Genomic DNA, 23,650 nt, shown 5'->3' with positions numbered 1-23,650 from the left:
GATACTGCGCAGGACCCTCAAGCTCCCAGGCCTCTGGTAGAGGACCCGAGCTTGAAGGATAAACCGCCCGCAGGGGCGTGCTGGGTGTTTATATATAGTGTGTGTGTGTGTATAGTGCACAGCTGTCATCATAGTGTAATTCAATACAAGTAACCAAATGTGGTGCCTCAGTAAGGCCTGAGAAAGATAGTGTAAGACTTTTTGCTAGATGGATAAACAATCTTTATCTTCACTTAGGCTACATGGAATTTCACTACATGCTGTGGTGTCATGTATTCCCTTGATTTTTTTCTCTCTCTTTTGCTGGGAAGTTGCCTCTGTGCTAGAACTTTTATCAAAAATATGTCATCAAGCTATACCAGCAGGAGATATTTGCTCTTTTAGCTATTCTAAGCATTTGGCTGACCAGTGGGATTTTTCACAAGGAAAAGCCATTTCTGAAACATGTCTGTCAGCATTTTTCAGAGGCACAGACAAGAGCGTTGCACTGGTGGAAAGGAAAGAATGGACAGGGTGGAAGAAGGAGTAGTAAGTCAGAGACAGACTAAAGCTACTGATGTGGCAACAGCAAAGCGGTGAGGAAGAATGAAGGGGCAGCTGAGTGAGAGATGGATAGAATTGATAGACAGGAATACCAATCAGAGACAGAGCAGCAGAGCATATAAGCAGAGACTAAAAATAGAGTGGAGGATTTTCTCTGCTGCCTCCTGTAATGACACCAGTGGGAGGAGATTACTGGGTACAAAACAAAGCTAAGGTCTCCCCTGCTGATCACTAGGGAGCTTTATCAACATCAAAGGATGTATTGTATATGAAGGGGACGTTTACTTCCTGTGTGCCTTATGAACATGGTCACAGTCATTCTAATGAAAGTAAAATAATTAATTTCCACTTTCTGCTTTACATATTTATTATATTAAAGAGCTTATCGTTTATTTTATATTCAAAACAACCAGATAGATTAGTTGTACCTAACCCTCTGATGTTACCCATTGGACTGTACTGCAGCAAGTGGTACACAGATAAACAACAAACAAACAGTTTTTTTATAGTGGCAATGGAGTAACAGAGTTGACTGTACTGAATTAAAGGAAAAGTGATGGTTTGGGTTAAAATGCATGCTTTATCAACGTTACACGATCTTACATAACCACTGATCCTTTTAAAATGCCAATGTTTTGTCACAAATCCATTCAACCTAACCACATTCTATACCATTTAAAATTTCCTCAGAAGTCAGTGTGCTATATAATTGCATTAGCAATAAATTTAATAACGCTCTATATGAACAGTTACACTATATATATAACCACTTTATAGAATTATATTTGTTTGCAGATGTTGGCAGCTATCAGCAAATAGTTATCAGCTATTTTGAAACAAATCCATAACAAGAACTCCATAACAGCAAATGAACTGTACAACAGAAAATGCAAACACTAATTATGGTCTCCTCACAACAATGATAAGAAAAATAAACTGGGCCAATATGGCATGTTTGTTAATATAGAGACACACATGTTAATGTGATCTCTGGTCTCCCACTCAGAGACGCAAGTCTCCGAGTGTCCAGCATTCAGACGGCTACCTGAGGACACTCTTCATGCGAGAGAAAAAATGTTCACACAGATATGTAGAGCCAAATACTGTCAATAAGGCCTCTGCAATGTTCTGAAGACAGTTAAACTTGTCAGGTAGTGATGTCGAGCAGGTGAAAATGCAAGCTCCATGAACACGCACAGCTATGGATTCCAGCTGCTTCCATGTTGCATTAACTGGCATTAACTCAGCCAGTTAACTGCTCAATAAAGATTTCTGGTTTGATCAGAAAATAAAACATTGGTTCATACACCTGAAAGTCCCAAAAATGCATTGTGTCTCGAGTCTACGGATGTATCCGTGTATTTCCACGGTGCTGATGCTGTGCTGAGCGGAAAGCTCCTGAAGCTTTTGAAGTGTCGGAATGTGGAAAGCTAACAACGTCCCCAATTCCAAGTTGAATCTGGTAGTTGGGGTTTGTGGCGAGGATATGGCACGGCGGGACCACGGAGTATCATTCGGAGCCATCTTTATTTACATCTCACCACAACACACCCAAACCCCTGAGTCCCTGTGTTTTTAACTAGGCGGGCATGATTAAGGATGCCGTGCAGGTGCATCCGCCCTCCCTGCACGGCACCGCAGACCACGCCCCACCACAGGGTTGTTAGCTAAGATACGTTTAGCTACCATTAAGAAGCGGCACAACTAATGTGTCTATGCGAGCTGATTTGCGATGTGCACCGCTGGCACAGCCATTTATTTTTTAATGCACCTTCTCAGACTGCGTGTCATGCCCAGGGCTGGACTGGGACAAAAAAAAAAAAAACAGCCCGGGCATTTTGACTAAAGACCGGCCCACCAGGTATTAAAGCCATAAAGCCTTTGAATGATAACAAATGCTGTTGTGACAGTGATGTACAATCTTGTTGGTATATGTATGATTTCTATACATTTAATGTCAGATAAAAACTTTGGTTGTAAGCTTCAGATAATTATTTAATAACAGCCAGACATTTTAAATGAGAATAAGAAAGTATTTCTTTGTGCCCCCCTTTCCCTGTTAATGCCCTACTTGGCCCCCCTGGCAAAACTTTGCTATACCCGCCCCTGCACAGTTACCAGCCGTCAGCTACTTAGAAAAGGATCCTGGTGTTATTTGTCTCTCAGAAACGGTTCATAACTTCCCTTCAACTCATTCATGTCACCTAAAAGGTAAACCTGTTTCTCCATCACCTGTTCAGCTCTGATGATTCAGTATGGACATCTCCTGGTTTCATCTTCATGTTTCCCTCTCTTCACATATCCAAACCGATATCATGACCAGGAGCTTTTTCAGCTGTGGCTCCAGCAAACATCTAGAAATTAATATTAAATAAATTCTAACAACAACTGATCAAGCATACACATGCTGCTATTGTTTAGCACGACATCCGGCAGTTTCCTCTTTCTGGCGCAAAGTGGGCGATAAACAAACAAGAAAGAAAAGCCGATCAGCTGATCATTGATCAGTTTCATGATTAAAGTAGCAACAGGAGAGAGAGGGGGAGAGAATGAGAGGAGAAGAGGCAGCTGTGCAGCGTAACGACAGAATAACTCCAGCTTTGTGTCTTTTTCCATCCTAGACAAACTGTGTCCCTTCTCAGCTCAACACGAAACGCGTAATAATTTCTCTGAATACGGGACGATTCCGTTTTTTACGGGATGGTTGGCAACTCTACTAACTAATCTTATGAATAAAATAAAGTTCACTATCAGTAACATCATAGCACCCACCCAGCTGTATAGAAACTCCATCATACGCAGTACGAGTTATTGTAACTGACTGTAAAAAGTCAGCACAACGAAAATAAACTCCACCTAAACTTGGTTTATATCTGACCCAGATAGACTGCAGGTCATAACTTCTTACCTGAAGTTCAGTTCACCTGACACTCGGGTCTCTCCTCCTCCTGCCTCCCCTCTCCCTCATCCTGGCCTCCACCACTTGTTAATTTTACTGAATCTGTGGAAGCTCCACCATAGCCACCACCAAACAAGTTATTTTTACACACCGGCCAATCCACCACCTTTCATTATTTATACCGTTACTGTCACGGCTGGCGGAGTGAGCCGTGTGGTGTGGAGGAAAAGGAGGACCCAAAATGCAGCAAACTGATGATACGAGTGATGTTTATTTACAAGGTGGAGGTGGCAAAAACAGGCAACGCAGCATGAGCAATTACAAACGGAAACCTAAACTGGGAGAAACTAAAGAGCAAACCTGAGACCATACAAAGGGGTGCGGGGCAGAGAGACGCAGAGTAATGCAGGCAGATGAATGCATTTAACGCAGTGATACATGGATGAACGCAGACGAGCCGACCACCAACACAGACCGACACCCACTAAATATACACACACAAGGTAATCAGGTAATCACACACAGGAGGGAAGAACAGCTGAACCTAATACACATGAGGACCGGAGGAGACAAGCTGAACACCATGACAACAGACACAGACCTTCAGAACAGAACAGGAAATCCAGAACACGAGCCCTCAAAGTAAAACAGGAAACACAGACTGATTTACAACACAACACGGGGACATGAACAGAGCACCAAGGACAGACACAGGTAGGGCTGACAATACACCAAACTACAGGTTCAACCCTAAACTAATACAAATCAGAATAAACACAAAACGCTGGGTCAACGACCCAGGACCATGACAGTACCCCCCTCCAAGGGCTGGCTCCAGACAGCCCAAAACAAAAACAAACGACCAACCCAGGGCGGGCGGCGGGGGCCCAGGACGGAGGGACCAACACCGAACAAAACAAGCTCCAGCGGACCGAGGGAATTGTCCAAAACAAAAACACACGTGCTGGAGCACAAGAACAAAAACACAGTTCAGGAGGCCGGCCCGGAGGCTGACAGCTCAGAAGTCCAGGACAGTTCATGTTCTGAGGCCGGCCACGTCAGCGACACAGCTCCGAAAGCCGACCGAGCGGAAGGCAACGGCGGCGGAGCGGAGGCAGTTCAGGGGGCCGACCGTGCACACGGCAGCGGCGGCAACGGGGAAACCGGTCAGGCGGCTGACCGTGCCGACAGCAACGGGGACAAAGTTCAGGCGGCCGACCGTGCGGACAGCAACGGCGGCGATGACACGGGTCTGGAGGCCGACCGTGCGGAAGGCAGCGGCGGCGTCTAGGAGGTCGTCCGTATCGACGATGACGCTCCACCCGCGGCCTGACAGACAACCGCTGATGTCGAGGCGGCAGTCTGGGACCCGATGGCGGCATGGCCTTCGTAGCACCAGACGAGACCGAAGCAGAGGCTGGACCAGGCGAAGCTGAAGCTGAAGCAGAGGCTGGACCAGACGAGACTGAAGCGGTAGCCGGACCAGGCGACGCTGAAGCTGATGAGGAGACTGGACCAGGCGACGCTGAAGCCGATGAGGAGACTGGACCAGGCGACGCTGACGAGGATGCCGAAGCCGGACCAGGCGACGGTGAGGATGAAGACACAGAGGCCGCAGCTGGCGAGGATGGAGACACAGAGGCTGCAGCTGGCGGCGATGATGAGTCTTGGGGCTGGACGGGCTCCTCGGGCCCCCCAGCTGACGAGGCAGAAAGCTGGTCGGGCTCCTCGGGCCCCCCAGCTGACGAGGCAGGAAGCTGGGCGGGCTCCTCGGACCCTCCAGCTGGCGAGACAGGAAGCTGGGCGGGCTCCTCGGGCCCCCCAGCTGACGAGGCAGGAAGCTGGCTCGGTTCTCCTGAACCTCCAGCTGACGAGTCTTGAGGCTGGACGGGCTCCTCGGGCCCCCCAGCTGACGAGACAGGCTCAGGACCAGTGGGCACAGGGGCCCCTGGAACACACAGGACAAAACCAGCAGGCGCGGGGACCTCTGGCGGGGACAGTTCAGAACCAGTAGGCACACGGGCCTCTGGCAGGCACAGTTTAGAACCAGCAGGCACACGGGCCTCTGGCAGGAACAGAACGGAACCAGTAGGCGCACGGGCCTCTGGCAGGCACAGAACAGAGCCAGTAGGCGCACGGGCCTCTGGCAGGAACAGATCAGAACCAGCAGGCGCACGGGCCTCTGGCAAACACAAAGCAGACTGCAGCTGCACAGACCATTGACTCAGCTCAGGCAGCGACAGCCGGATGCAGTCCTCAGCTGGCTTCTTAACCTCCAGGGGTCCAGAGTCGGCCGGGGGCTGGGACCCAGCCTCTGGGGAGGCCCTGGAGTGCGTCACAGTCTCTGGGCTGGCCAGCTGTTGCGGACTGACTACTGCGTTATGTGGTGTGTCTCTCTGCTTGACATGAACAGGTGAAAAACAGTGCTTTTCCGGTTGGATGGACTCAACTTGTAGTACCGGAGGAGTAGGCGAAGATGACGGCTGGGCTGATAATAAGGCTGATGAGTCTCTAGCCAACTGAGCTATTGACTGAGCTATGGATTGTAACAAAGTGTCTAATAGGTCTGGCTGTGACAGTAATGGAGGTGGCGATTGAGTGGCTAACTGAGGTAGCGGCTGCAGGGCAGCTAACCGAGCTACCGGCTGGGCAGCTGGCTCAACAAACACAGCCCCGGAATAAACAGTCATTCGAGCTGGCGAAACAGACGGAGTGTCTTTTTCACTCACCACAGCCGGCAGTTCCGAAGTCCTAATCTCCGGCGGTGGGGCGACGCGCCGACGGCGTGATTGTCGCTTCCTCCCGGGCAAAACCTCCGGCGGGCCGGGCAAAACCTCCGGCGGGCCGGGCAAAATCTTCACCGCCGGGCTGGGTTGGGAAGCGGTAGCGGCTGGTGGGTGAAGGTGCAGTTCGTTGAGTATGAAGTCCTGTGCGAGCGGGTGAAGAGAGTCCAGCAGCCAGGAGTGAGCAGAGATTAGCTGCTGTAGCCTGGCTTCTACAGCGCGGTGGAACTCTTCTCCCTCCTGCTCGAGCCACCGGTTGACCAACCTTGCGACTGTGTCGATTACTTCCTCCCGAAACTCCTGGGAAGGAGCGGATGCTGCTGGGTCCATGTTTGGTCAGCTCGTAATGTCACGGCTGGCGGAGTGAGCCGTGTGGTGTGGAGGAAAAGGAGGACCCAAAATGCAGCAAACTGATGATACGAGTGATGTTTATTTACAAGGTGGAGGTGGCAAAAACAGGCAATGCAGCATGAGCAATTACAAACGGAAACCTAAACTGGGAGAAACTAAAGAGCAAACCTGAGACCATACAAAGGAGTGCGGGGCAGAGAGACGCAGAGTAATGCAGGCAGATGAATGCATTTAACGCAGTGATACATGGATGAACGCAGACGAGCCGACCACCAACACAGACCGACACCCACTAAATATACACACACAAGGTAATCAGGTAATCACACACAGGAGGGAAGAACAGCTGAACCTAATACACATGAGGACAGGAGGAGACAAGCTGAACACCATGACAACAGACACAGACCTTCAGAACAGAACAGGAAATCCAGAACACGAGCCCTCAAAGTAAAACAGGAAACACAGACTGATTTACAACACAACACGGGGACATGAACAGAGCACCAAGGACAGACACAGGTAGGGCTGACAATACACCAAACTACAGGTTCAACCCTAAACTAATACAAATCAGAATAAACACAAAACGCTGGGTCAACGACCCAGGACCATGACAGTTACAAAGAAAAGAAAAGTCACCGGGCCACCGAGCAAATGCCTGGTATGCCCGATGGCCAGTCCAGCTATGGTCGTGCCATCAGTTAACCCTTCTGATGGCACGACAGCAACCCTAGGGTTGCTGACGCCTGCTCTATAACAACAACACCATTGCACTAGTCTTAAATATTATTAAGACTAGTGCAACTATTAAACAACCTATCCTTCATCTCCCCTAGCTATCTTGCCGACCTTCTTAGCTTGTATACTCGTAGTCGAGCCTTAAGATCATCTGGTCAACTACTCTTGGTCCAACCTAGGTCCTGCCTGAAGACAGGGGCGATCGTGCTTTTGTCTCAGCTGCACCGAACCTCTGGAATAGTCTTCCTGTTACTATTCGTGCCTCGGACTCTACTCAATCTTTCAAAACATGGTTGAAAACGTAATATTTTATATTTTGAATTGACCCTATCTCTGAACTGAGGCCCGATATCTGTTTTATTTAGCCCACACTCCTGGTTTAATTAGTGTTTCCCATCTGTTAGTATTTGTACTGGTGCTTGTTTTTGTACTTTGTTAATGTTTTATATCAATGACTTATTGCATTATTGTGAAGCACTTTGGTCTACCTTTGGTTTTAAATGTGCTATATAAATAAAATTGTATTGTGTATATTATATTAAGAAACTGAAATACAACATGATTGTTACATCCTGGGAGGCTGTGGGAGTGTGTGGGCGTGGTGTTGTCTTCTCTCTCTCCTCCTCCTTCGTTCTGGCCCCTCCCCTTGTCTCTCTCTGCCCCTGCCCTCTCCTTTAGGTCACACCTGCTGCTCATCTGCTCTCGTTACAACCAATTACCCTCAGGGGTGATATAAGCTGGAGAAGAGCAGTGTGGAAGAGGAAGGAGAGGTTTCTGGTGGTTTTCCTCTGTGCTGGTCAGAGTGTGCTACTGGCTTAGGTGTGGAACAGCCTGCTGCGTGTGACCAGCCTTCTGGTGTGTGGCTCTGGTGTGTGAGTAGTGCTTAACTGAGCAGTGATTGCCCATGAGTGACGGCGGCCTTCATTAGTTTGTGTGGCCTGCCCGGATATTGTTTGTTAGCAGCGTTGCTGTCTCTTTCTGTTGAAGCCTTATTGTTGCTTTCTTTGTTGAAGTGGTCATTGTTAGATTTGTATTGTTGATTGTCATTTATGCTTAGAAATATTTACTTATATATGCTTAGAGTTTTGTAATTAGTTGTAGATTGGTAGAGGTTTTGATCCTTGATAGTCTGCAAACTTTGTGTGTATTAGACAGCACTTTGGGAGCATGAGAGGTCATACCGTGTCTTATTGTTTTATGGTAGGATTAACGTAGCTACGTCTGTTCTAGTCTAAGTGCTCTTTGTTTAGATGAACTGCAGGACTTCCTCACCGTGTTATCTAGGATGAACCATCTAGGGTGAGGGGGAGGCTACCCTCTTCCTGACCAAGGATGTTTAACCCTTTGATCAGCAACACACACACACACACACACACACACAGGCAAGGTACTCTTTGTTTGTATGTAGACGTCGTATGTTAATGAACCTATGCATATTCATGTAACCTCAATAAAAGGGCAGTGTTACAGGAGGACGGACGAGACCAACTGGAGTCAAGCGGTTGTCCGGTTCTCTCCCGTGCACGAGTAACATGAAGAACTTTGCCTATTTGTGTCTTGCTTAGCAGTGTAATTATATTGTCTTAACGTTCCAGCGAATAGGTTTATGCTACAAACCTAACATTAATTGGTCCTTCGAGAGCCGGAGCCCTGGAATCGCATTCACCGAGGGGGGGAGAGGCACGCTGAAAGACTGACGTCAGCCAGGAAGTTCCTGTGGATTCGCGGTCTGTCTTTTCTCCTCGATGAATGACGGTCGGCGGGATTCGGGCTGATATTACACTCTAAGCAACGCCAAGTAAGTTTAAAGAGGCCGACTCTATAACCGTGTCGTTGTGCAGTCTCCGCCACTGTGTGAGGCGTTGAGAAGAGGCCGACTCTATAACCGTGTCGTTGTGCAGTCTCCGCCACTGTGTGAGGCGTTGAGAAGAGGCCGACTCTATAACCGTGTCGTTGTGCAGTCTCCGCCACTGTGTGAGGCGTTGAGAAGTTCGCTACTTTGTGTAGCGATACCCGGGTTCCTTGCTACTTTGTGGAGCAAGAGGTTCCTCGCTACTTTGTGTGGCTAGAGGTGAGTTCTCCGCCGCTTTGTGGGGCGTTGAGAAGTTCCGCGGGGTCCAGACTGTGCTGGACGATAGGCCTATTTTGTGTTGTTTTTGTTGTCGTTGTCATTGTTGTCGTCGTTGTTGTTGTTGTGTGTGAGTGTGTGCGGAGCAGAACATGTGGTCTGTGACACCGACTGTTGTTGTTATCATGGGTTTCTAAGCAACCAAGAGTGAGTCGGAGGGAGACAGACGTTTGTGCTGGACTTTGCTCCTGGCAGCACAAAGTATTTATGTAAAAAAGAGAGAGAGCGACGGCTCCACAGCTGCGCGGGTTCACGCGAGCGCGGTCACGCGGGTTTCACGCGGACCTGAGCCGTGCGGTTAATCGCAGGCTTAAAAATGGAAGAGATTAAAATGTTAGAAGTTTTCAGAAAACACACCAGCCTTGAAGAGCGTGTGGAGAAGGCCAGCCCACATCAGCAGCTATGCTCTGGTGGGTGGCTGTCCCTCCACCCCTTGCTGACACAAAACGTTAACTCTTCAGCCTGTGTGCCAGACCATAGACGTAATTGAGGTGGATAGTTGTTAAAAGTCATCTACATTACGCTTGTGATTGCTTAAATTCAGTACGATGACATGTGAGGTGAAGTGATATAGGTAAATATTTAAACTAATGAAGTGCATAGAGGCACTTGACCTGTGTGGAAGACTTTCGTCTTATTATGAGCCATTGTTGAGATATAGAGCACATCTGTGAAAACAACTAATATGCTCAACCCTGTATGAAACATCTAAAAGTACATGATGGAGAAGCTGAGTTGAATATGAAAGTGTAAGACTTTGCCGCTGTGGGCAGAGCAACTACTGTGTGATGTTGCGTTGCAGTTTTTTTTTTTCTTCTGAGCTGATGAGCAGGCTACACATTATCAGATCGAGAGCTGTCTGAGAACTACTCTAAGAGAGGGAAACAGCGCTATGATAACTGTGATAACTGGAGTGTGCAACGTTTCCATGAGCAGTTTTCCTGCATCTTGACTTGTGTGTAGAGTGTTCATAACATCAGCATCATGTTTTTGATTATTTGTTTGTTGGGTTGAAAAATAGTTAAATAAACTGGTGATCATATTTACGGATCACCATGGCACATATCATCAGCCATGTGATTTATTTTTGCAGATGACAAAGTGAGTGTGAATGTGTCTGACATCACAGTGTTTTTGTGCACTGTGCAAGAGTAATTGCCTTTGATTGTGAGTGACAGCGGTGATTTTGCAGGTCACCAGCTATTGTAAATAAAAAAAATAAAAAAAAAGAGTGAATAAGAGGGAGAATTTATATTGTAGAAAAAAATAATCATAGGAAAAAGGTTTTGTGTTGATCAACCAAAAAAAAACAACTATAATTTCATTTTCTGCTTTTAAGAAAGGACTGTTCACAAAAACACAGAGCGAGAGAGAGAGAGAGAGAGATATGTGTTGATTAAGCAGTGATGATAATAATGAAATGTCTTAGTTGTCACTTTCAGGTGAAAAGCAGACCTGAATCAATTTTCCACATGCAGCGGTCGGAAGAAAGTTATAGTTTAACATCATTGGAAACATGCAGGCCAAGTTTCTGGCTGACTTATTTACAGTGCCATGTGTTTCTCAACCTCACAAGCGAGCTCACTCCTCCCTGAAGATAAGGAATGCAGCTCCATGATAAAGAGACAGCAGCAAGTCCTGAGCACAAAAAGTCCCAGCAAAGCAGCAGCAATGTGGATAAACAGCAGCAGAAGAAAGCAAACCCATCTTCCTGTCTGATTGGATGAATTCCACGGAGGGGCGAGCAAGATGGCGGTGGCAGCATGTTGAAATGCTCAAAAAGGACTGAGTGACTCGGGCAAGCCACATGCAGCTAGCATGCTGGCTAGCGACATGAAAGAAATGGACCCTTCATGATGCGTTCAACGTGCCAGCGCTGTGGTGGGAAAGGCTCCATCATAAACACGCCCTGCGCCCTGCGCCGAGGTTCAGGCCAAGAAGAAGAAGACGATGACTTCCAAGCCCAAGAAGGTCAGCCTCAGCGTGGGCGAGCTGATTGTGAAAGCCGTGGCCGCTTCCAAGGAGCGCAACGGCCTGTCCGTGGCCGCCCTCAAGAAGGCTCTGGCTGCCGGAGGCTACGATGTGGACAAGAACAAGGCCCGTGTCAAGACCGCCATCAAGAGTCTGGTGGCGAAGGGCACTCTGGTGCAGACCAAGGGCACCGGGGCCTCCGGATCCTTCAAGATGAACAGGGTTACTGAGACCAAAGCTAAGACGCCCGCCGCGGCCAAAGCCAAGAAACCGGCAGCAGCTGCTAAGAAGTCGCCCAGGAAGGCAGCAGCAGCAGCACTTCAGCCACTAGCACGAAGTCAACCGCATCAGAGGACAATAGTGAGAGTGGCTGTGACTTCACTGTGCATGTGAAGAAAACGTTTGAGGAGAACTGAACAGTTGGAGTTTGACATTTGCCACCTGTGGAGTAAAATGGCAAGAAGAGACAGTGGGACACAGGACAAAGCTGAAGGAGAACTGCCGGCTGTTGGACTGTTGAAGTGGGAGAGGACAACAGAGTGAGAAGACTAGGTGAGAACACATAGGAATTATTTAATGTGGGAAATCAAAATTTGGGTTAGCAAACCTGGGGAAAAGAAAACTGACTGCTTAAGTTGGAAAATTGAGACGGAGTCTGAAACATTGCGAAAATAGAAACATATACAAAATCACACACACACAAGCAGAACATGCATTAACCCTACTAACAATTCCAAACACAAAATGACTCATGAAGACTCATAGCACATTAGTTAAGAAATGATTAAATAATAGCAGAGAAGTGTGTAGGAAAGGCAGCTTTAAGAACATGCTCTGCTGGAGATGCAGCTCCACAGACATGCATTAGACCTGCCTAATAACACAAACACATGTAATGAAAATTAGCTTGTTATCTTTCATCAGTGTTACAATAGTGTCAATTTAGCAGACACTTGTTATCAAATGCTGAATTTATCCTAAAGAAAAAAAATTGACTCTCCAAGTTGCAGGACAACAATTTAACTTTTGTGAGAAAAAAGATCCTGGTTTGACCAACCAGTGATCAGACAATAAATTTAGTTGTTAAAATGGTAAATTGGGAGAAGCTTCCTGCTTGATTGAGGCAGCACATGTAATTTACTGTATGAGGGAAATTGTCTTTTGTGATACTATTTTGAACATGCTTTTCTGTCGTCCTGTCAACTTAGTGGGTTAATAGCTGATATGCAAATTAGTTGATTGGTTTTAGATTAATGAAAGGTGACTGAATTCTAGTATGAGTGAATGAGATGTGTTGGAGTTGTTGTGTGTTGAGTAGAGACTCTAAAACACTGAGTTTCCTGCTTTGATGTGCGAGTGAATCCTGTATTTAGATACACAACTCTGAATACGTCAGAACAGACTGTTTTGTGAAGTGCATGACAGCATGTCACATGTTTTATGATGAAGGGAAAAGGAAAATTGAATAAAATAGATCTGTGGCCTAAATGAGTGAAGAGCACAGACCTGGTAATTAAACTCATAGCTAATAAGACATTAGGATTATGTTGTGTGTTGTGCAGCTGATGGTTGATTTGGAGTGAATCTAGCTGATGATTTTTCTTTTGTTGTGAAGTTGAGCCTGCCGATTAGTATGATGGTATGATAAACCATGCTAATGGTATGATTTACCCTCCTGAGATGAGGAGCTTGTGTCATGACTTAACAAGGCCTTTTTATTTTGATACTTTCACAGTGCACTGAAAGTTTTGTTTGATAATCTCTGTTCTTTAAGCAGATCTGCACGTCGGGAATTAAAAGTGCTACACGTCGTCGAGAAAATTGTGCCAAGTGAGTTCTCCACATTTAAATGGACTCTGGAGAAAGCCACTTATTTGGGACAATTATTAAATGACAGTCCCAGTCCAAAAGGATTCAGCGATGTAATCCAAACTAAAGTTCTTCTTTTTCTTTTTGAAATGACGTCATTTTGCTGAGAGTGGAAACTAAATGCGACGATAGGTTCCACTATCAGCAAAGAAAGAAAGAATGAATGCATGAATGAGTGAGTGAAAGGAAAACAAACTGACTGACTGGTAAAAGCTGACAAAAGCTGACAAGACTTTACTGATGTAACACGACTGTGTGAAGTTGACCCCCGCCTGGCAGGGGTGCAGATGAGTCTGTGTGTGCTTCCCTTTACAGGAGCAGAAAGATGACAGCAACACTCGAGGTTGCATGATGATTTAACATTTTAAATGCCATTTTCTGTGTCTGTGAATTTACTATGTGTGCGTCATTCACTAGCTTGTGTGCTCACAGAGATATCTGTGACAAAGTATGCATACGCCTGCGCAAGCGCTAACATTTGCATTTTCGTTTTTACAGCATTACGGTTCTTCATGTGTTTGATCATGTGATTTATAGGAATACTGGCTAATGTTTCTCTACTACGAGATTTCTGGGTTTATGTGTGAAGAAAACTGTAGTTACAGGCATATGTTGATGGAGAAATTAATATAGTTTGAGACATACTGTGATGAGACCAGTGTTACTGTTTCCACAGCGAGTGTTAACTTAATGGTGTTTTATGGCACCTCTAGAATCCGTTGACCTGTGTCTGACCTCCGTCTGACCACAGTCAATGTGTATTGCTAATGTTTGTTTCTTTGAGAATGCTGTAGTAGATTCAGCTGAAGCGGACAAGTGACATGGGTAAAACAAATAAGAGATTACGGTATTTATGGAATAGTTTATTATGGGCTCATTTGCTGGCCACTTTTGAACCCATAATAATAATATATGAGTGGAGTGACTTTGCTTAAGAGAAGTCACTGATTACATTAATGTTAACAGAGTACATGGGATAATCCATGTCTGAGGTGAATTAGGGTAATAGTTGTAGTTACTGATTTGAGAAAACCTGCACATGACACTTGTCTTGCTGATGTTGAATGCTTATTACTCTTATGATACAATTGTTTACAGGTATGAAGTTTGATTTCACTTCCAGATTTTGCTTTCCAGGCCGTGATGGTGTGTATGCAGGCTCCTGGGAGAGCCAGGTGTTAAGCAAACTTAATATGCAACACACGCTAACATCTTTTATTGCAGGGTTACGGAGCTACTCCAGAGGAGATGCCCTGATGTTGCCTGGGACATGATCTAGCTAATCTTTTTCTTTAAGACAGGGATCCAGGTTTGGTGAGTTGACGCATGGGAATGTCCATGCGTCAAGAGGTGGAGTGCAAGGATTAACATTAAACAATGTTTACTATTATTGTTGCAGTGATTTGTGTGATTAGCCGTTTTATTTACAAATATTAAACCTATGCAAGTGGTGCATCCATGTTCAGATGAGGCTTTGATGGCCTATAAGTGAAGTTCACTGAACTAAAGAATGTGGTTTGATGATTGTTGACATGCTCTCCAAATAGAAGTTTTTCTTCTTAGCAAGGAAATACAGGTGCAGCAGTAATCTCCTGAGAAATCTTCAGAGGCCCAGTGAGAAGCGTGAACCATTCCAGGCATAGCCGACAGCCAGGCAGTGGTTGAGGTCAAAGGTCAAGCTGGTTGGGGCCCATCATGAGATCAGACCTTGGAGCCACAGCAAGGACCATGAAACTGCCTGCAAAATAGAGGAGAGGATTGTCCACAAGATGGGAGCTGAGGCCAGGAGAGAGGCTTCAGGAGGATCAGAGATCATCTTCAGCACAGCAGACATCACACAGAGAGCTGTGCTACTGAGCTTCCAGGAGATTTTAAATAAAATGAAAGATTCAATATTGACGCTGAGGAAGACAACTAAGGTGTACGACGTGCTCTGCCTTAAACCTTCAGCAGCGTTGGAACATGAAAACTCGTGGGATGAGGGGAGCGTGCCAAGCTCCATCGACAGCGCAGAAGGAGTTCGGGGATGACATCATGATTCTATGAAAGCACAGGAACCAGAAGCTATGGTGGTGATGACAGCAGTTTCCTATGAACATCACCTAATGCTGTGCCACTATACTGTGCATACGATGACACTCTGAAGGCTGCTGGGATCATAACAGCAGTAAGACAACTGAACCCTGCACCCTTTCCACAGAGGTGTTTCTCTGCAGAGCGTGGACAATTAAGGAGTCATAAATATCCCCCTCACAAGACGAAGGTCTGAAGTCAGGTGATGGGGGCTGGTAAGAGGCCATAAAACTAGAGTGCTGAGAGGTCTGCAGCTTGGAAATAGCTGAGACCCATGTTGACGAACAACAAAACCAACTGGTATGTTTGAATGTCTATTCTACATACATTTGGACTCTGGTCCTATGGACAGTGATGGAAACAACTGGAAGAGACATTCATGACGCCCTGCAGAGCTTAAACCACTCTGCAGAGAGACATGTGATGTGCACACCCGGAGGAAGCACCACCAAGCTGAGATGTTTTTGAAAATGTTACTTTTTTAGTTTCACTATTAAATTAACAATTTCTTTGGTTGCTCGTAAGATGTAGTTTGCCATGAGATGAGCTCAATGAATGGGGTAACTGCTAATACATTTATTAAACTGTGTACCTTTTCAGTAATTTAGGGTGATTTGACATATGCTGAGTATAAAAAGGTTTGCATTGAAACTGTCAGACATGAGGTATTCATACCTGGGAACTTTTTAAGCATAAAGGTCAAAAAGGGGGGAAATGTTAGATTTGTATTGTTGATTGTCATTTATGCTTAGAAATATTTACTTATATATGCTTAGAGTTTTGTAATTAGTTGTAGATTGGTAGAGGTTTTGATCCTTGATAGTCTGCAAACTTTGTGTGTATTAGACAGCACTTTGGGAGCATGAGAGGTCATACCGTGTCTTATTGTTTTATGGTAGGATTAACGTAGCTACGTCTGTTCTAGTCTAAGTGCTCTTTGTTTAGATGAACTGCAGGACTTCCTCACCGTGTTATCTAGGATGAACCATCTAGGGTGAGGGGGAGGCTACCCTCTTCCTGACCAAGGATGTTTAACCCTTTGATCAGCAACACACACACACACACACACACACACAGGCAAGGTACTCTTTGTTTGTATGTAGACGTCGTATGTTAATGAACCTATGCATATTCATGTAACCTCAATAAAAGGGCAGTGTTACAGGAGGACGGACGAGACCAACTGGAGTCAAGCGGTTGTCCGGTTCTCTCCCGTGCACGAGTAACATGAAGAACTTTGCCTATTTGTGTCTTGCTTAGCAGTGTAATTATATTGTCTTAACGTTCCAGCGAATAGGTTTATGCTACAAACCTAACAGTCATTACCACTTTGGGTTGACCTCCCTGATTTCTCATTAAAGCAGCGGTGCTGTCTCCTTTTGTTGTTGCCATTTATATGATTATTGAGGTGTTTGCCTACAATAAAGATCTATTTTATGTTAAATACCTCTGCCTGGCGTTCTTTTCATTCCACCTGGATCTAACTGTTACTGTCCCCCACCCTCATCGCCTAGACTTTTAAGTGGGGACGTAACAAAGTGGGGGCTGTAATCAACCCAATTCCAATGAAAGGAATTGGGTTGATTACAAGTGTGAACAGGTGTTTGTGTGTTGTGTGAAGGTCATTTGGCTAGCTGCTGCTCTCCCCGGCTAGCACAGGGGAGTGTCTAGCTGAGCATTTGCTCTTCCTTCGGACACTCGTTTTTTGTTTTGCCTTTTTTATTTTCGGAGCAAACCCGGGTGGGGATTAATTCTCTGTTGGGGGTAGGCTTGTCGGTGCCTGTGGCACTTGATGATTTGCCTTTAAAGTGGCCTCGAGCCTGGTACGCTCCAGAAGCTAGGACAGGCTAGAGTCTGAGTAGGCAGGACTGGGGGGAGTGTGGGTAGAATTTTTTAATTAATGGTTGACTTGACACAACACATTTTTATTTCGCCTGTGTGTAGTTCTGTAGTGAAGGCGTTGTGTGTAGCCCTTTAGTGGTTTGCTTGTGTTTTGCAGGCCGTTTTGAGTTTTCATGGCCACTTTTGATATTGCTGGGTTTACGGCAGAGCTGTCGCTTGCCCTGCTGGATGTTTGTAGGAAGAGGGATCTGCATGAGTTGGCTACATATTACGGGATCAGTGTCTCCACTGGTCTACGCAAAGCCGAGCTGAAAGCCGCTCTGGTGTCCGGGTTGTTGGAGAAGAGGGTGGTTGTAATGCAAGAACCCCCGAGCACACCCGGTCCGGCTGGACCAAGTGCGGCGCCTCACGTTCCAGGCCAGGTTGTAGAACCATCAGTGTCTACACCTATGGACCAGGGGTTGCCCGAGGGGGGGCTAGTGACGCTGCCCCGTTTTGATCCACTCTCCACCCAGTCATCAGAGGGTTCTAAGCAGGATGCTAGGCTCAAAATCCGTCTGGCTCGTCTCCAGCTGGAGAAGGAGCAGCGTGAGAGAGAGTTCCAGCTGAAGAGGGAGGTAGAGCTTAGGCGTTTGGACGCAGAACTGGCTAGGGCTAGAGAGGTTGAGCTGATGAAAGTGGAGGCGGAGACGAAGGTCAAGCTGCGACAGCTGGAACTCCAGCAGGCCTCCACCCCTCCTGTGGTGGCTTTGCTGTCACATACAGATGTTCAGTTTGATGTAGGAAGGAATAGTCGTCTGGTCCCTGCATTTCGTGACACTGAGGTGGAGATTTATTTTGAATCGTTTGAGCGGATAGCGACAGCCTTGCGTTGGCCGCGGGATGCGTGGGCCATCCTGCTACAGTGCAAGTTGGTGGGCAAGGCACAGGAAGTTTGTTCCTCGTTGTCCGCTGAATGCAGCTTGGACTACGACAAACTGAAAAGTGCAATCCCGTTAGCCTATGAGCTAGTCCCCGAGGCTTACAGGCAGCGATTTCGGGGGCTGAAAAAGGTGCAGGGTCAATCCTTCCTGGATTTCGCAAGAGAAAAGAGTGTCCTCTTTGATTGGTGGTGTATGGCCTGTAAAGCTGCAGACCTAGCTTCGGTACGGGAATTAATTCTCATTGAGGAATTTTAAAACTGCGTCACCGAGCGGATGGCGGTATATCTGAACGAGCAGAAGGTCTCTACGTTGCAGCAGACCGCAACCCTGGCTGACGAGTTTGCACTCGTCCATAAAACCAGTGTTGTTAAGCATGAGCGACGCGACATACTAGCAAAGGCTAGCGGTGCTAGTGGTGAGCAAGACACAAGGAGAGAGGTGCCTGTGCCTCGTCCCAGGTCAGACCGGAAATGTTTCTACTGTTTTAAATCCGGCCATTTAATAGCCGACTGCGAGGCCTACAGGCGGAGACAGCCAGTTTCAACACCACGTAAACCAAAAGGGATAGGGCTGATTAAAAACGCTTCTCCTGGTAGCAGACCACTTAGCACTGAAACGCCTGACGAATGTTTTAAACCTTTCATTTTCAAAGGAGCGGTGTCACTCTCTGGTAAGCCTGGAGATGGGCGTACTGTGACCATTTTACGTGACACAGGTGGTTCACAGTCCCTCATACTGGCTAGTGCACTTGCCTTTGATGAAAAGACCGCCAGCGGCACTGACGTTATTGTTAGGGGCGTTGGAATGACTTATGTGCCAGCCCCCCTCCATCGAATTTGGGTGCAGAGTGACCTAATAAGTGGTGCTTTTCCTGTAGCTGTGTGTCCTTGCTTCCCGATTGATGGTGTAGACTTCATAATGGGCAATGACATTGCAGGCGGGAAGGTTTATCCTACCCCAGAGGTCATAAAGACCCCTGACCCAAGCCCCTTGCCAGATGTTTTAAACCGGCAGCACCCGGATGTATTTCCCGTAGGTGTTCTTACCCGGTCACAGGCCCATCGGCAGGGAGAAGTGGTTGACTTGTCAGGGTCAGTGGTCGGCTCTATGCTGGAGATGGATGTGATGCCCTCGGAGGGGGAGGTGGGTCCTGATGCCAAGGAACTGGCTCAAGAAGTGGCTGAGCCTGCTCCTGAACCCGCAGCCCCCCCTCTCCTCACACGGGAGGCCCTTATTATCGCTCAGAAAGCAGACCCATCGTTAACCAAATGTTTTGCTGCCGTAGATGAGAGTGATCATCTGACAGGAGACAGGAAGCAGACATTTGTTGTATGTGATGGATTGCTAATGCGCAGGTGGACTTCAAAGCCAGGGGAGGACTGGAGTGTAGTCCAACAGATAGTGGTCCTGGCTAGTTTGCGTCAGCACGTGCTACAATTAGCCCATGACCATTCATGGTCAGGACATTTGGGGATAACTAAAACATATGACCGTATTCTGCAGCACTTCTTCTGGCCGGCGATGAAGGCAGATGTTGCGAAGTATTGTAATACTTGTCATACATGTCAACTGGTTGGCAAACCAAACCAAACTGTGCCCCCCGCCCCACTATGTCCAATACCTGCTGTTGGTGAGCCATTCGAGCATGTTTTGGTCGATTGTGTTGGTCCGTTGCCAAGAACACGAGCAGGCAATCAGTTTTTGTTGACCATAATGTGTTTGTCCACAAGGTTCCCCGAAGCAATTCCTCTGCGGAGGGTCACCACTGCAAACATTACTAAGGCGCTAATCAAGTTTTTCACCACCTTTGGTCTTCCAAAAACAGTGCAAACAGACCAGGGAACTAATTTCTTATCTCGAGCATTTAAACAGACTTTAGCTTCCCTGGGCGTCTCTCATTCTGTGTCTAGTGCTTATCACCCAGAGTCGCAAGGTGCACTTGAGCGTTGGCACCAAACACTTAAGGCCATGCTAAAAAAGTACTGCCATGACACGGGCAGAAGCTGGGATGAGGGTGTCCCCTTTGTACTGTTCGCAATACGCAATGTTAAGCAGGAGTCCTTAGGGTTCAGCCCAGCTACACTTGTGTTTGGCCGCGAGGTGCGGGGCCCGCTAAAGATGTTGAAAGAGAGGTTCCTTAGTGGGGGTGTTCCAAAAACTAACGTGGCAGATTTTGTGAAAACATGTAAGGATCGTTGGCAACGTGCTACCTCATTAGCAAAAGAGGCCCTGTGTACTGCCCAGGCGTGCATGAAGACGTGGCATGACAGAAAGGCTGTGAAAAGGCATTTTCAGGCTGGGGACAAGGTCTTAGTGTTGCTACCGGTGCCTGGTTCTGCTCTTACGGCCCGTTTTGCGGGACCGTATGTCATAGTGAGGAAAGTGTCTGAGACAGATTATGTTCTCAGTACCCCAGAGCGTAGGAGGAAAACACGCCTGTGCCACATCAACATGTTAAAACCCTACCATGGTAGGGAAACCCATGAGACTGTTGACAGTGCGGCAACCTCCAGCTCTGTCTCCGCCACCGTGCTGAGTGTAGAGGCCAGTGCTGACGACGATCTGCATATACTTTCTGAGGGACAACAGTGTGGACGGTTGGCGAATTCAGCTTACTTAGCCGAAGTAACGGCCCACTTGTCTCATCTGTCCCCTTCACAATGCGAAGATGTGCTTAATCTATTGCACTCCTACCCCTCTCTCTTTGGTGATGTGCCCTCGCGTACTAATGTTTGTGAACATGATATCGATGTTGGTGACGCAACCCCAATCAAACAGCACGCGTACCGCTGCCCTATGGGAAAGCGCGAGGTGATGAGGAAGGAGGTCAGTTATCTAGTGGAGAATGGTTTGGCGAAACAGAGTCACAGCCCTTGGAGCTCTCCATGTTTACTTACGCCCAAGTCTGATGGCACCCCACGTTTCTGCACAGACTACCGTAAGGTAAATGCAGTGACTGTCGCCGATTCTTTTCCACTTCCTCGTATGGAGGACTGCTTTGATAACATAGGTCCTGCCACATTTATTTCCAAACTGGACCTTCTTAAAGGATATTGGCAGGTGCCTTTGACCCCCAGAGCCTCTGACATTTCTGCATTTGTCACACCCGACCATTTCATGCAGTACACCGTGATGGCATTTGGCATGGAAAACGCTCCGGCCACATTTCAGCGGTTGATGCAGCTGGTTGTAGGAGATGTGCCTCAATGTAATGTGTACTTGGATGATGTAGTGATATACACAGCCACGTGGGAAGAGCATGTGGCCATCCTACGATCAGTATTTCAGCGACTGGCTGACGCCTCGTTGACTCTAAATCTCGCTAAGTGCGAGTTCGCCAAAGCGACAGTCATGTACCTGGGGAAACAGGTGGGTTTCGGGCGGGTACGCCCAGTGGAGGCAAAAGTCGAGGCTATCCTCAGCTACCCGGCCCCAGCCACTAGGCGGGAGTTAAAACGGTTCCTGGGCATGACTGGATACTACCGCTGTTTTTGCAAGAACTTTGCGGTAGTTGTGGCCCCTTTGACAAGGCTATGTAGCCCCAAAGTCCCTTTTGAGTGGTCAGGGGAATGCCAGCACGCATTCGAGTCTGCAAAATCCCTCCTTTGCAGCGCCCCAGTTCTGGCTGCCCCTAACTTCTCTCAGCCTTTCAAGCTGGAAGTCGACGCCAGTGCCACCGGAGCTGGTGCGGTGCTGTTACAAGACGACGCAGAGGGTGTGTGTCACCCAGTCTGCTACTACTCTGTAAAGTACAAGCGCCATCAGCTAAACTATTCCACCATAGAGAAAGAGGCTCTAGCGATGCTGATGGCCTTGCAGCACTTCACTGTGTATGTGGGCTCTAGCTCCTTTCCGGTAACGGTGTATACAGATCACAACCCCCTCACTTTCCTCCAGCGCATGTACAACCACAACCAACGACTAATGCGCTGGGCTTTGCTGGTGCAGGATTATGATTTGGTTATCCAGCACAAGAAAGGGACGGAAAATCTGGTGGCTGATGCACTCTCACGCAGTGCATAGTGATGAGTTTCTTCTGTGTTTTGTATAGTGTGGATTTAGGGTGGGGGGAATGTTACATCCTGGGAGGCTGTGGGAGTGTGTGGGCGTGGTGTTGTCTTCTCTCTCTCCTCCTCCTTCGTTCTGGCCCCTCCCCTTGTCTCTCTCTGCCCCTGCCCTCTCCTTTAGGTCACACCTGCTGCTCATCTGCTCTCGTTACAACCAATTACCCTCAGGGGTGATATAAGCTGGAGAAGAGCAGTGTGGAAGAGGAAGGAGAGGTGGTTTTCCTCTGTGCTGGTCAGAGTGTGCTACTGGCTTAGGTGTGGAACAGCCTGCTGCGTGTGACCAGCCTTCTGGTGTGTGGCTCTGGTGTGTGAGTAGTGCTTAACTGAGCAGTGATTGCCCATGAGTGACGGCGGCCTTCATTAGTTTGTGTGGCCTGCCCGGATATTGTTTGTTAGCAGCGTTGCTGTCTCTTTCTGTTGAAGCCTTATTGTTGCTTTCTTTGTTGAAGTGGTCATTACCACTTTGGGTTGACCTCCCTGATTTCTCATTAAAGCAGCGGTGCTGTCTCCTTTTGTTGTTGCCATTTATATGATTATTGAGGTGTTTGCCTACAATAAAGATCTATTTTATGTTAAATACCTCTGCCTGGCGTTCTTTTCATTCCATCTGGATCTAACTGTTACTGTCCCCCACCCTCATCGCCTAGACTTTTAAGTGGGGACGTAACAATGATGAAAAATCTTTTTCTATACCAGTCAAAAATTTGGACACAACTTCTTATTTCATATTTTTCCTGTACTACTTTCTACATAATGGATACATCAAATATATGAAGAAAGATATATGGAATTATGTAGCGAAGAAAAAAATTGATAAATAAACATATCTTACATTTTAGATTCCTGAAAGCCACCCTTTGCTTTGTTGACAGTGCTGCAAACCTTCTCTCAGTAAGCTGCATGATGTAGTCACTAGGGGTGCAACGATACACAAAATTCACGGTTCGGTTCGGTTCGATACTTTGGTGTCACGGTTCGATATTTTTTCGATACAAAAAAAATGTTCATGCCTTTTTAATTTGTCATTTATTAAAATTATAAATATATATTTTAACTCAAAAGTACAGTTTTTAAATTAAACCCTAACCCTTGTGCGCGTTTTTTATTTTGACAGCGAATGCGCACCTGCGGACCACTTATGTGCAGCCCTGGTTATTTAGCTCGTCATATTGCAGCCACAGAAATTCTTTTGTCCATAAAACCATGAAGCTGCACTTTCTTTTTGCCTTATAGTCTGATTTGTCATAACTTCTCCGTTTTGTGGTAAGCTTTTCTTTGGCTGTCACTTCTTCACCCTGACCTGTCTTATTTGGCTCAGAAGAAATGAAATATATATCCTCAACCTCTCACATGTTTAAGCTTGCTGCGGGAGATTTCTGTTAAGGGTTCCGAAAGAGACTCAGGCGCAGGCCAGGGTTTTCCTTTAAGCGAAGGACAGTGCGTTTATTTACAGTGAACAC

At 46.9% G+C, this 23,650-nt stretch overlaps 1 pseudogene; it reads left to right on the top strand.

The window, feature by feature from the left end:
* The first annotated feature begins 10,202 nt into the window (after nt 1-10,202).
* Nucleotides 10,203-13,386, top strand: LOC146652938 (histone H1-like; annotated as a pseudogene).
* The last annotated feature ends 10,264 nt before the right edge of the window (nt 13,387-23,650 follow it).

Source organism: Rhamphochromis longiceps, linkage group LG15 (assembly GCF_057381845.1).
Source record: "Rhamphochromis longiceps isolate RC_006_pf linkage group LG15, R_longiceps_female_GT1.1, whole genome shotgun sequence".
NCBI lineage: Eukaryota > Metazoa > Chordata > Actinopteri > Cichliformes > Cichlidae > Rhamphochromis > Rhamphochromis longiceps.
The sequence above is the reverse complement of the archived record's forward strand: the minus strand, read 5'-3'. Positions and strand labels throughout refer to the sequence as shown.